The 13,909-nt window shown below is 45.0% G+C and overlaps 1 pseudogene; it reads right to left on the bottom strand.

Moving 5' to 3' along the window:
• Positions 1–4,168: 4,168 nt before the first annotated feature.
• Positions 4,169–13,909, bottom strand: part of LOC123143585 (uncharacterized) — a 17,356-nt pseudogene continuing 7,615 nt past the window's right edge.

Here is a 13,909-nt window from a genome sequence, read left to right as displayed (position 1 = left end):
TTGTGTCGTCAGAGGAGACTGCGGCGACTTCGGCAGTCCGGAGTGCTCTTCCCCTCATCCAGCGGCCACCCTCCTCTTTGTTGAGGCCGCCCGAAGGAGCCTCCATCTTGTCGTCGTCGTCATGCTCTTGGAGTATGCCATCGCCCTCCTGCTAGAGGAGCTCGCTGTTGACGTATAATGTGCTGCCTAGTCTCTTCCATCAGATCGGTCTTTTGGTTGCATTGGCTAGAGCATGCACTTCTACATGGTATCAGAGCCAAGAGGTCTTGAGTTCAAGACACGGCTGGCGCAATTATATTGCAGCCCACTTTCGGTCCACGTTTAGGCCTGAGGGAGCCACACATGAGAGGGAGTGTTGACATATAATGTGCTGCCTAGTCTCTTCGATCAGATCGGTCTTTTGGTTGCATTGGCTAGAGCATGCACTTCTACACTCGCCGTGCTTCTCCCCGGATCTGGCCGCGAGCCTCTGTCCTTGACCAGCGGGAGAGGCAGCGGCACGCGAGCATGGGCTTGGACGGCAGTCTATATTTTTTTTCGGTGAGCCTTTTTTTTGAAGAATGGAAGTATAATTAAGGGGAAGAAAGGAGAGCAGTTGGATTGCAATGGACGGCCGATCGTACATGCTACAGTACCCATACAGTAACCACTTAACTGCAGAGGAGCCAACTCTTCTGTGTTTCAAATTCTAGATTTGTCCCAAGTCAAACATTTTTATCTTTGGCCATCAATTCCTATAAATTTGTACAGTATAATGACGAGCATGATTCTAATGGTGAATCTAAAAATATAAATGTTATAATCTTGAACTATAGAGTGAATTTCAATTTTTATCCATAGTCTAACATTTGTTGTTGCCACTTTCTCTCTCACGCCGGACGAAGGTGGAAGAAGGAGCACATTTTTTTCCCGGCGACGAACGCCCCGGCGCCCAAACGCCTCCTTTATATTCAGCACACAGGCTACATCACGGCTGGGAGCTACACCCAGGACGAAGTGATTACATGGCTTTTTATACCCACGGCGCCTAGCAACTGCTTCCTGCGGCACTCACGGCCACCACGCACGCACTCAACGGCCAGCCACACCAGCCACGAACCATGCACAGACGCACGACCCGGCCACTACTCCATCGTAGTGCTTATCCTCTAATACCGAGCCCAACTAGGTAACAAACTTGGACTCACCAAGCCAACTAATTCCGTGATCCACGCTCCTGCATGCAGCTAACAGTTTATGCATGTCAAGATTACTACTAACATCCAGTCCTCCTCACAGTTGCTGGTACCAGAAGTAGAACCAATGCTTGAAAGTTTTATCTTTTTTGTTGCAGCAATCCAACCTTCAGATATCGGGAAGCTTCCGGTGTCTGAGCCCGGTCTGACGTTATTGTGCATCTCAAAATACTTGATGTAACCTTGGAGAACAACGATGGTCCGAACATACAACGGATAAGCCCTGAGTGGATCGGGCGACAGTGGCGAAGGTAGTGGGATGTAGCGAAGACTTTGGTTGCTGTCAACGAGGAGAAGGTCACAGATGAGAATGCCCCGCCTGAGGTCGACCCAACCCACTGAACCAAGCTCCCCTCCAATGGTGATCCCCTTGTTCGGAGAGTGGAACTCAAAATCCTTGGGCGAATCAAGATGCATCAACTTGATGCTCCATGCCTTTGTCTTGGAGTTGTTGAGGTGGAGATTAAAGTGCCCATCGGTGTACTCCCGATCAATGAAGGCCCTGCGGAGCACGGCGATGAAGAACATCTCTTGGTCGTGGCAGTGCAGTAAGGCAACCTCTTGGTCGTGGATCCTGAAGTAGGGGGAGAGTGGACGAGCTTGACCGACGGTGGCGTCTTCTTGGTGCCGGCCTGGTAGACGAAGTAGCGGATGTTCTCGGTGTACATGTGCTGGCGCACGGGGCAGATGGTGATGCTGAGCAGGACGAGGCCATCCTCCGTATAGGAGATCTTGGGCATGTCAGCGAATGCATCGGGCTTCAGATCTGGGCAATGGACGGTGAAGCAGGAGACGCGCGGCGGGGCAGCCGGCCAGAAGGTGACCAGGATGCGCTTGCCCTTCTTCTTGGTCCTGCTCCTGCGGCCACTCACGGTGGTGGCGTTGGTGCGGTCGCTGAGGTAGCCGAACGAGTCGATGAGGATGGTCTCCGGGAGAGGAGAATCCGGATCCTCGGGGTGGATAGGCGGAGGGATCTGGAGTAGCCGGAGTTGGTGGTCATCCATCACCATGGCAACCGAGGAGGTCGATCGATGCGGATTTGTTTTGCTCGTGCAGGCCGAAGCAGGAAGGCGTCTTACCTTGATTGACTCCGCATTGCATGCGTTGATCAAAAGGCGTCGTACCTTGATTGACTCCGCATGCATGCGTTGAGCCCGCTGCTTGCACGCGTCGCTCGCCTTTTTTTATACTACATACAAATGAAAACGCGATTATGAAGCAGACCGTAGAACACGTGAAGACCGGAGAGGCCGGGTGGCGCGTTTACGAAAACAAATCCTTTTCTTTTCTTCTCTATTATATAGCCCCCTTAAAAGAAAAATGAAACAAAGCCCGCAGCATGTACAGTGGGAGCGAGATCGACTTCCACCGCGCAGAGTTGTAGACAGTGCAGCACATCGTCAACATTGATGGAGCGTGGTTCAGAACAGAACGTGCTGTTGCTATTGCTGCTGCATGCAGGAGTTTTTAAGGTCTTTGAGTGTTCATGTTTCTTCCTTTAAGAAGAAGACGAAGGGGAAATGAATGGTGTTGTTTTTTACTGCGTGGATTTCACCTGTTTGTTTCATCATCTGAATAACATGAGGTATAGAAGAAGATGCAGGGCCGGGTCAGGGATTCAGGGTGCACACATGGGGCGAGCAGTGCACAGTACAGACAAGACAAGGTGTACGCGTGCAGTGATCCGAGCCGAGATGCCCATGAACTGCACAGGGATTTGATGTCTGGTGGATCCAAGTGAAGGTGCTTGCTCATCAACATGGCCAGATTGTTAGTATTAACTCAAGGGGGGCAGCACAAGTGTATATATTGATGAATCGCTGTTGAATTAACTCCTGGACATGTTCAACACCTCATCATCAATCCTAGGTACTGGTGTGCATGCGATATTTATGGTCTTGCAAAAGAATTGTTCCTTTGCAGATTTTGGCCAAGGCTGCTCAGCAGGGGCCTTGCCCACTACTGAAATTGCCGTGAGCAGATGAGGTTCTGAGTTTCAGACTTCTTGTGATTTAGACCTCTGGGACTCTGGGAGGGATCTTGTCAAATTTTAAGATTCTAGATGCATGGTACTATGGACTTTTTGCTCTCGCGATTCAGACCTCTGTGGATATGAAAGAAAAAAGACTGGCGTTGCCAGAAAGCTTGAAGATGAATTAGAAACGGTATCTACAAATAATCGCGTTAGCTACATGTCAGGCGACTGAGTTTTTTTATTTCTGGTCAGTCAAATTTGTGGTCGTTGATTTAAGGTGCTTTGTGAGACGAGGTCGACTGACTCTGTTCCTTCGTCAGTCGATTTTTTGCCTTCTCTGAGTGCACGATGCAGCTTGCATGTCTCCCGTTCATGGGTCTTGCACGCACATGCATATATGAAATGCATCCCAATGTTAGTGTGTATGCATGCTTTTGCTCCTTCTCTCTTCCTCCCCTGCTGTTCTTCTTCACCAAACCGAGCCCTGTTGTTGTTCTCTGTGTGTGTGCGTGTGTAATTCACAAAAATTATTGTTGTGTGATGATGATATTTGTTCAGTCTGAAGACATGCGTCGTTCTTGCTTATTTTGTTGATCAGTGAGAGTTTGTACCCACTAGCGATTACAAGTGTGATCAGATGATGTTAGCTCTGGAGAACGTTTAGAGAATCTAGTGCTACCATATTTTCATTCTATTTCATGTTGTTGAGTGCACTGCACTTTCAATCTACTAACCTGTCATGTCTCTTTAATCATGCAAACTTGCTATGCTTTGGTTGCAGCGTGTATCAAGTACCTGGAAATAATTTTAACTTTGCAAATAAAAAATCAGTAATACCATAACCTCGCAAATCAAAATTTAGCACCATCACAACCTTGCAAATCAATATTTAGTAGTAATGAACATTTTAGAAAAAACTGTGCATGGCCCCACTATGGAAGACAAACCAAAATGTACATCAAAGTTCTGTCATGTTATTTATCTTCAAGACCTCAACATGGGATATTGCCGCGGCTGCAAGGGGAAGGTACCCGGCAGTGCCTGAGGGCTAAGGCCACTTGACTCTACAAATCAAAATTCAGTACTAACATAAACTTGCAAATCAGAATCCAGTAATTAACCTTTTTGACAAATAATAAGTCTGCAACTCCATGGCTTCATTGCAAAGTCAGTGTACATCAGGTTCGCAGATACAACAGCAGTCACCTACTCGTACGAATGAAAGAGCAACATTACAATGACTACCCTGATGACCCAAACAGAGCAAATCAGAATCCATGTTCATATCTAGCTTCACTATCTAATCCATGTAGAGGCCATTGTAATCAGGAGTGGTTCGTCGTTTTCGTGCAGTCGGCGAGCCACTGACAGCTCTCTTCCATGTAGCGGCCATTTGAAAGGGATATGTAGCACCATTGAATTGCTCACGAAATAGAAGTGGAGACATGTCCATCACCTAACTTCGAAGAATGATATAACGATCCGTAAACCATATCGCAGACAATTAATACCATGGCTGACTAAAATATCAACAAGCTTCAGTGAAAACCTTTGAATTAAAAGGAGCAAATACATTTTGCATAAGATAAGGGAACAAAGAAGAGATGATTTTAAGATCACAAAATTGTTATAACTCTGATAAGACACCATTTGAATAATATGGTGATGTGCCTACTTCTTGAAGAGAACATAAAAATTGTTTTGCTATCATTTGGTGGAACAAGAAAGCTGTACGATTTACACATACTAGACTTGAGAACAATATTTTCCTTTGTTCTTGATTATGCAACAAAACTGAAAAGCTCTTTCATTCACGAGCAACTAAACTCACATCTCAATGAATTGCATGGACATGATAAGGTGTACCTGGCTCAGCCACATCTTTCTCCTCCATGAATGATTGCTAATTTAATTTTGAGATGGGAAATTGCAGTTCTTGTAGCACTCCCAAACAGACTCCAACCTGCAGATCAAATAATACTTAGCAGTTAATATAACTAAACAGAAAAGACAAATAAAATGCAGTTGTGGGCAGTACAAAGACATACATATCTTTCATCGCTGATTGCTCTAACAAAGCAGTCAAAGCAGCCACCACAAATTTCTCAAGGTAGTAAGCACCGCCAACCTCAAGTTCATCAAGAGTTTGCACCATTTGTTTGCGGGAGCCATCCTTGAAGGAAATATGCCCTAGAGGCAATAATAAAGTTATTATTTATTTCCTTATATCATGATAAATGTTTATTATTCATGCTAGAACTGTATTAACCAGAAACATGATACATGTGTGAAAACAGAGTATCACTAGTATGCCTCTACTTGACTAGCTCGTTAATCAAAGATGGTTATGTTTCCTAGCCATAGACAAGGAGTTTTCATTTGATTAACAGGATCACATCATTAGGAGAATGATGTGATTGACTTGACCATTCCGTTAGCTTAGCACTTGATCGTTTAGTATGTTGCTATTGCTTTCTTCATGACTTATACATGTTCCTATGACTATGAGATTATGCAACTCCCGTTTACCGGAGGAACACTTTGTGTGCTACCAAACGTCACAACGTAACTGGGTGATTATAAAAGTGCTCTACAGGTGTCTCCGAAGGTACTTGCTGGGTGGCGTATTTCGAGATTAGGATTTGTCACTCCGATTGTCGGAGAGGTATCTCTGGGCCCACTCGGTAATGCACATCACTTAAGCCTTGCAAGCATTGCAACTAATGAGTTAGTTGCGGGATGATGTATTACGGAACGAGTAAAGAGACTTGCCGGTAACGAGATTGAACTAGGTATTGAGATACCGACGATCGAATCTCGAGCAAGTAACATACCGATGACAAAGGGAACAACGTATGTTGTTATGCGGTTTGACCGATAAAGATCTTCATAGAATATGTGGGAGCCAATATGAGCATCCAGGTTCCGCTATTGGTTATTGACCGGAGACGTGTCTCGGTCATGTCTACATAGTTCTCGAACCCGTAGGGTCCGCACGCTTAAAGTTCGATGACGGTTATATTATGAGTTTATGTGTTTTGATGTACCGAAGGTAGTTCGGAGTCCCGGATGTGATCACGGACATGACGAGGAGTCTCGAAATGGTCGAGACATGAAGATTGATATATTGGACGACTATATTCGGACACCGGAATGGTTCCGGGGGTTATCGGATATATACCGGAGTACCGGGGGTTACCGGAACCCCCCGGAGGTTATTGGGCCTCATGGGCCCATGTGGTGGAAGAGGAGAGGCGGTCAAGGGGCAGCCGCGCGCCCCTCCCCCCAAGTCCGAATTGGACAAGGAGGGGGAGCGGCGCCCCCCCTTTCCTTTCCCCCTCTCTCTCCTTCCCTCTCCTCTCCTACTCCAACATGGAAGGGGGGAGTCCTACTCCCGGTGGGAGTAGGATTCCTAATGGGGCGCGCCAAGGGTGGCCGGCCCACTCCCCCTCCTCCACTCCTTTATATACGGGGAGGGAGGCACCCCCTAGAGACACAACAATTGATCCCTTGGATCTCTTAGCCGTGTGCGGTGCCCCTGTCCACCATAATCCACCTCGGTCATATCGTAGCGGTGCTTAGGTGAAGCCCTGCGTCGGTAGCGGTCTACGAGGGTACGTGGACACACTCTCCCCTCTCGTTTCTATGCATCACCATGATCTTGCGTGTGCGTAGGAAAATTTTGAAATTACTACGTTCCCCAACAGTGGCATCCGAGCCAGGTTTTATGCGTTGATGTTATATGCACGAGTAGAACACAAGTGAGTTGTGGGCGATACAAGTCATACTTCTTACCAACATGTCATACTTTGGTTTGGCGGTATTGTTGGATGAAGCGGCCCGGACCGACATTACGCGTACGCTTACGCGAGACTGGTTCTACCGACATGCTTTGCACACAGGTGGCTGGCGGGTGTCAGTTTCTCCAACTTTAGTTGAACCGAGTGTGGCTATGCCCGGTCCTTGAAAAGGTTAAAACAACACTAACTTGACGAACTATCGTTGTGGTTTTGATGCGTAGGTAAGAACGGTTCTTGCTCAGCCCGTAGCAGCCACGTAAAACTTGCAACAACAAAGTAGAGGACGTCTAACTTGTTTTTGCAGGGCATGTTGTGATGTGATATGGTCAAGGCATGATGCTATATTTTATTGTATGAGATGATCATGTTTTGTAACCGAGTTATCGGCAACTGGCAGGAGCCATATGGTTGTCGCTTTATTGTATGCAATGCAATCATCCTGTAATTGTTTTACTTTATCACTAAGGGGTAGCGATAGTCGTAGAAGCAATAGTTGGCGAGACGACAACGATGCTACGATGGAGATCAAGGTGTCGCGCCGGTGACGATGGTGATCATGATGGTGCTTCGGAGATGGAGATCACAAGCACAAGATGTTGATGGCCATATCATATCACTTATATTGATTGCATGTGATGTTTATCTTTTATGCATCTTATCTTGCTTTGATTGACAGTAGCATTATAAGATGATCTCTCACTAAATTTCAAGATAAAAGTGTTCTCCCTGAGTATGCACCGTTGCCAAAGTTCGTCGTGCCCAGACACCACGTGATGATCGGGTATTATAAGCTCTACGTCCATCTACAACGGGTGCAAGCCAGGTTTGCACACGCAGAATACTCAGGTTAAACTTGACGAGCCTAGCATATGCAGATATCGCCTCGGAACACTGAGACCGAAAGGTCGAGCGTGAATCATATAGTAGATATGATCAACATAGTGATGTTCACCATTGAAAACTACTCCATTTCACGTGATGATCGGTTATGGTTTAGTTGATTTGGATCACGTAATCACTTAGATGATTAGAGGGATGTCTATCTAAGTGGGAGTTCTTAAGTAATATGATTAATTGAACTTAAATTTATCATGAACTTAGTACCTGATAGTATTTTGCATGTCTATGTTTGTTGTAGATAGATGGCTCGTGCTGTTGCTCCGTTGAATTTTTAATGCGTTCCTTGAGAAAGCAAAGTTGAAAGATGATGGTAGCAATTAAACGGACTGGGTCCGTAACTTGAGGATTATCCTGACTGCTGCACAGAAGAATTACGTCCTGGAAGCACCGCTAGGTGCCAAACCTGCTACAGGAGCAACACCAGATGTTATGAACGTCTCGTAGAGCAAAGCTGATGACTACTCGATAGTTCAGTGTGCCATGCTTTACGGCTTAGAACCGGGACTTCAACGACATTTTGAACGTCATGGAGCATATGAGATGTTCCAGGAGTTGAAGTTAATATTTCAAGCAAATGCCCGGATTGAGAGATATGAAGTCTCCAATAAGTTCTACAGCTTGAAGATGGAGGAGAATAGTTCTGTCAGTGAGCATATACTCAGAATGTCTGGGTATAACAATCACTTGATTCAACTGGGAGTTAAACTTCCGGATGATAGCGTCATTGACAGAATTCTTCAATCACTGCCACCAAGCTACAAGAGCTTCGTGATGAACTATAACATGCAAGGGATGGATAAGACGATTCCCGAGCTCTTCGCAATGCTAAAGGCTGCGGAGGTAGAAATCAAGAAAGAGCATCAAGTGTTGATGGTCAATAAGACCACCAGTTTCAAGAAAAAGGGCAAAGGGAAGAAGAAGGGAAACTTCAAGAAGAACAGCAAACAATTTGCTGCTCAGGAGAAGAAACCCAAGTCTGGACCTAAGCCTGAGACTGAGTGCTTCTACTGCAAGCAGACTGGTCACTGAAAGCGGAACTGCCCCAAGTATTTGCCGGATAAGAAGGATGGCAAGGTGAACAACGGTATATGTGATATACATGTTATTGATGTGTACCTTACTAGAGCTCGCAGCAACACCTGGGTATTTGATACTGGTTCTGTTGCTAATATTTGCAACTCGAAACAGGGACTACGGATTAAGCGGACACTGGCTAAGGACGAGGTGACGATGCGCGTGGGAAACGGTTCCAAAGTCGATGTGATCGCCGTCGGCACGCTACCTCTACATCTACCTTCGGGATTAGTATTAGACCTAAATAATTGTTATTTGGTACCAGCGTTGAGCATGAACATTATATCTGGATCTTGTTTGATGCGAGACGGTTATTCATTTAAATCAGAGAATAATGGTTGTTCTATTTATATGAGTAATATCTTTTATGGTCATGCACCCTTGAAGAGTGGTCTATTTTTGATGAATCTCGATAGTAGTGATACACATATTCATAATGTTGAAGCCAAAAGATGTAGAGTTGATAATGATAGTGCAACTTATTTGTGGCACTGTCGTTTGGGTCATATTGGTGTAAAGCGCATGAAGAAACTCCATACTGATGGACTTTTGGAATCACTTGATTATGAATCACTTGGTACTTGCGAACCATGCCTCATGGGCAAGATGACTAAAACGCCATTCTCCGGAACTATGGAGCGAGCAACTGATTTACTGGAGATCATACATACTGATGTATGTGGTCCAATGAATGTTGAGGCTCGCGGCGGGTATCGTTATTTTCTCACCTTCACAGATGATTTAAGCAGATATGGGTATATCTAGTTAATGAAACATAAGTCTGAAACATTTGAAAAGTTCAAAGAATCTCAGAGTGAAGTTGAAAATCATCGTAACAAGAAAATAAAGTTCTACGATCTGATCGTGGAGGAGAATATTTGAGTTACGAGTTTGGTCTACATTTGAAACAATGCGGAATAGTTTCGCAACTCACGCCACCCGGAACACCACAGCGTAATGGTGTGTCCGAACGTCGTAATCGTACTTTATTAGATATGGTGCGATCTATGATGTCTCTTACTGATTTGCTGCTATCATTTTGGGGTTATGCTTTAGAGACGGCCGCATTCACGTTAAATAGGGCACCATCAAATTCCGTTGAGACAACGCCTTATGAACTGTGGTTTGGCAAGAAACCAAAGTTGTCGTTTCTTAAAGTTTGGGGCTGCGATGCTTATGTACGGTTATGACGTTCGGACACACCATTAAGCTGTGATGTTCCAGGTGGCACGAATTTGTGAAACTATTCCACATTATTTTAATTGAAGACCAAACTCGTAACTCAAATATTTGTCTCCGCGATCAGATCGTAGAAACCTTATTTTCTTGTCACGATGATTTTCCACTTCACTCTGAAATTCTTTGAACTTTTCAAATGTTTCAGACTTATGTTTCATCAAGTAGATATACCCATATCTGCTCAAATCATCTGTGATGGTCAGAAAATAACGATACCCGCCGCGAGCCTCAACACTCATCGGATCGCATACATCAGTATTTATTATTTTGAATAAGTCAGTTGCTCGCTCCATTGTTCCGGAGAACGGAGTCTTAGTCATCTTGCCCATAAGGCATGGTTCGCAAGCATCAAGTGATTCCAAAAGCCCAACGGCATGGAGTTTCTTCATGCGCTTTACACCAATATGACCTAAACGACAGTGCCACAAATAAGTTGCACTATCATTATTAACTTTGCATCTTTTGGCTTCAATATTATGAATATGTGTATCACTATGATCGAGATCCAACGAACCATTTTCATTGGGTGTGTAACCATATAAGGTTTTATTCATGTAAACAGAACAACAATTATTCTCTAACTTAAATGAATAACTGTATTGCAATAAACATTATCAAATCATATTCATGCTCAATGCAAACACAAAATAACACTTATTTAAGTTCAACACTAATCCCGAAAGTATAGGGAGTGTGCGGTGATGATCATATCAATCTTGGAACCACTTCCAATACACATCGTCACTTCATCCTTAACTAGTTTCTGTTCATTATAAAACTCCCGTTTCGAGTTACTACTCTTTAGCAACTGAATCAGTATCAGATACCGAGGGGTTGCTACGAATAGTAGTAAAATACACATCAATAATCTGTATATCAAATATACCTTTGTTCACTTTTGCCATCCTTCTTATCCACCAAATACTTGGGGCAGTTCCGCTTCCAGTGACCAGTCTCTTTGCAGTAGAAGCACTTAGTCTCAGGCTTAGGTCCAGACTTGGGCTTCTTCACTTGAGCAGCAACTTGCTTGCCGTTCTTCTTGAAGTTCCCCTTCTATCCCTTTGCCCTTTTCTTGAAACTAGTGGTCTTGTTAACCATCAACACATGATGCTCTTTCTTGATTTCTACCTTCGTCGATTTCAGCATCGCGAAGAGCTTGGGAATTACTTTCGTCATCCCTTGCATACTATAGTTCATCACGAAGTTCTACTAACTTGGTGATGGTGACTAGAGAATTCTGTCAATCACTATTTTATCTGGAAGATTAACTCCCACTTGATTCAAGCGATTGTAGTATCCAGACAATCTGAGCACATGCTCACTGCTTGAGCTATTCTCCTCCATCTTTTAGCTATAGAACTTGTTGGAGACTTCATATCTCTCAACTCGGGTATTTGCTTGAAATATTAAGTTCAACTCCTGGAACATCTCATATAGTCCATGAAGTTCAAAACGTCTTTGAAGTCCCGATTCTAAGCCGTTAAGCATGGTGCACTAAACTATCAAGTAGTCATCATATTGAGCTAGCCAAACGTTCATAACGTCTGCATCTGCTCCTGCAATAGGTCTGTCACCTAGCGGTGCATCAAGGACATAATTCTTCTGTGCAGCAATGAGGATAATCCTCAGATCACGGATCCAGTCCGCATCTTTGCTACTAACATCTTTCAACATAATTTTTCTCTAGGAACATATCAAAAATAAACACAGGGAAGCAACAACGTGAGCTATTGATCTACAACATAATTTGCAAAATACTATCAGGACTAAGTTCATGATAAATTTAAGTTCAATTAATCATATTATTTAAGAACTCCCACTTAGATAGGCATCCCTCTAATCCTCTAAGTGATCACGTGATCCATATCAACTAAACCATGTCCGATCATCACGTGAGATGGAGTAGTTTCAATGGTGAACATCACTATGTTGATCATATCCACTATATGATTCACGCTCGACCTTTCGGTCTCTGTGTTTCGAGGGCATATCTATTATATGCTAGGCTCGTCAAGCTTAACCTGAGTATTCCGCGTGTGCAACTGTTTTGCACCCGTTGTATTTGAACGTAGAGCCTATCACACCCGATCATCACGTGGTGTCTCAGCACGAAGAACTTTCGCAACGGTGCATACTCAGGGAGAACACTTATACTTTGATAATTTAGTGAGGGATCATCTTATAATGCTACCGTCAATCAAAGCAAGATAAGATGCATAAAAGATAAACATCACATGCAATCAATATAAGTGATATGATATGGCCATCATCATCTTGTGCTTGTGATCTCCATCTCCGAAGCACCGTCATGATCACCATCGTCACCGGCGCGACACCTTGATCTCCATCGTAGCATCGTTGTCGTCTCGCCAATCTTATGCTTCTACGACTATCGCTACCGCTTAGTGATAAAGTAAAGCATTACAGGGCGATTGCATTGCATACAATAAAGCGACAACCATATGGCTCCTGCCAGTTGCCGATAACTCGGTTACAAAACATGATCATCTCATACAATAAAATTGAGCATCATGTCTTGACCATATCACATCACAACATGCCCTGCAAAAACAAGTTAGACGTCCTCTACTTTGTTGTTGCAAGTTTTACGTGGCTGCTACGGGCTTAGCAAGAACCGTTCTCACCTACGCATCAAAACCACAACGATAGTTTGTCAAGTTGGTGCTGTTTTAACCTTCGCAAGGACCGGGCGTAGCCACACTCGGTTCAACTAAAGTTGGAGAAACTGACACCCACCAGCCACCTCTGTGCAAAGCACGTCGGAAGAACCAGTCTCGCGTAAGCGTACGCGTAATGTCGGTCCGGGCCGCTTCATCCAACAATACCGCCGAACCAAAGTATGACATGCTGGTAAGCAGTATGACTTATATCGCCCCAACTCACTTGTGTTCTACTCGTGCATATAACATCAACGCATAAAACCAGGCTCGGATGCCACTGTTGGGGAACGTAGTAATTTCAAAAAATTTCCTACGTACACGTAAGATCATGGTGATGCATAGCAACGAGAGGGGAGAGTGTTGTCCACGTACCCTCGTAGACCGAAAGCGGAAGCGTTAGCACAACGCGGTTGATGTAGTCGTACCTCTTCACGATCCGACCGATTAAGTACCGAACGCACGGCACCTCCGAGTTCAGCACACGTTCAGCCCGATGACGTCCCTCGAACTTCGATCCAGCCGAGTGTTGAGGGAGAGTTTCGTCAGCACGACGGCGTGGTGACGATGATGATGTTCTACCGATGCAGGGCTTCGCCTAAGCACCGCTACAGTATTATCAAGGTGGACTATGGTGGAGGGGGGCACCGCACACGGCTAAAAGATCAAACGATCAATTGTTGTCTCTCTGGGGTGCCCCCTGCCCTCGTATATAAAGGAGCAAGGGGGAGGCAGCCGGCCAAGGAGGAGGGCGCGCCAGGGGGGGTCCTACTCCCACCGGGAGTAGGACTCCTCCTTTCCTTGTTGGAGTAGGAGAGAAGGAAAGAGGGGGAGAGGAAGAAGGAAAAGGGGGCTGCACCCCTTGTCCAATTCGGACCAGGGGGGGGGGGGGTGCGCGCCTCCTTCCTTTTGGCCTCTCTCCTCTATTCCCGTATGGCCCAATAAGGCCCAATACTTCTCCCCGGCGAATTCCCGTAACTCTCCGGTACTCCGATAAATACCCGAATC

This window comes from Triticum aestivum, chromosome 6D (assembly GCF_018294505.1).
Source record: "Triticum aestivum cultivar Chinese Spring chromosome 6D, IWGSC CS RefSeq v2.1, whole genome shotgun sequence".
NCBI classification, from domain to species: domain Eukaryota; kingdom Viridiplantae; phylum Streptophyta; class Magnoliopsida; order Poales; family Poaceae; genus Triticum; species Triticum aestivum.
This window is presented reverse-complemented; position numbering and strand designations above follow the sequence as displayed.